We start from the raw sequence: 1,395 nt of genomic DNA on the forward strand, positions 1-1,395 counted from the left end.
CTCTTTTTCTTTTTTTTCTTTTTTTTCTTTTTTTTCTTTTTCTTTTTTTTCTTCGTTTTGTTCTTTTTCTTTTTCCTTTTCTTTTTTTTCTTCTTTTTCTTTTTCTTTTTCTTTTTCTTGTGTTTGTTCTTCTTTTTGTTTTTTTATTTTTTCTTTTTGTTCTTCTGTTTCTTTTTCTTTTTGTTTTTCTTCTTTTTCTTCTTCTTCTGCTTCTTCTTCTTGTTGTATTTCTTTTTTTTCTTTTTCTTTTTCTTCTTCCTTAACATCTTTATTTGTATTTATATCTTGTATTTGTTTTATTTTATTTATTTTATTTTTATTTTCTTTTATAAACAGCTCCCTATACACCCCAAACGGCCATAGAGAAGGTAGCCGCTGTGCTGCAGCAGCAACTGGGTTAGGTATACGCAGCACCACAGACGCCTGCAGCAGCAGCAGCAGCAGCAGCAGCAGCAGCAGAAGCAGCAGCAGCAGCAGTTAAATAAATAAATAAATAAATAAATAAATAAATAAAATGGAAGAAAGCAAAAAATAAAATAAATAAATGAACCAGCAAACAAAAAAATGAATAAGTAAAACATAACATAACAAAATAAAATAAAATAAAAAAAATAAAACAAAACAAAGTAAAATAAAACAAAGCAAAACCAAACAAAACACAACACAACAAACCAAAACAAAACAAAAAAATAAAAAACAAAAAAAAAAAAAAATAAAATAAAATAAAAGTAAAGAACTAACCAATACATTTTCTCCCGCGGGCAGCCATCGCGACATAAAAAGTTTTAATATATTTTGTTTAGTTTCTTCATTTAGAGAAGAAAAAGAATAAATATAATTATTTTTATTTTTTTGTTTTTGTGTATATAAACATCTCTTTATCTCTTCCTGCATCTTCTCTATATTTTTTATTTTTATTATTTCACCAATACGAACCAATCTATTCAGTACCCTTTCAGGGGCCCCCATCTCCTCCCCCTCCCCTTTCTCTTTTTCTTTTTCTTTTTCTTTTTCTTCTTTCTCTCCATACACCGCAGCATAAACTTTATATAATAAATCCAACACCAGCTGCTCAGCAGCCCGCGGCTGCCCTTTAAAAAAAGGGGTATCAGAAACTTCTATAGAAAAAAATTCAGGGGGGCCCCCCCCCCTTCATATGCTGCTGGTGTGGGTGTTGTGCTTGGTGGTTTGTGTTTGGTTTTTTTAATGTATTTATCCCCCCAAAGAGAACGAATAAGTTTAGGGACAGAAGAAGGAGAGAGAGAAAGAAGAGGAGACAAATAAAGAAAAGCAAAAGAAGGAAGAGACAGACACCAGCCATGGAGAGAAGATGCAAATAATACGTTTCCTATACATACACAAAAAAAAATATAAATTTAATATAGAAATAAATAT

This window comes from Eimeria mitis, genomic scaffold (assembly GCF_000499745.2).
Source record: "Eimeria mitis Houghton genomic scaffold, Emh_scaff3555, whole genome shotgun sequence".
In the NCBI taxonomy this organism is placed as follows: domain Eukaryota; phylum Apicomplexa; class Conoidasida; order Eucoccidiorida; family Eimeriidae; genus Eimeria; species Eimeria mitis.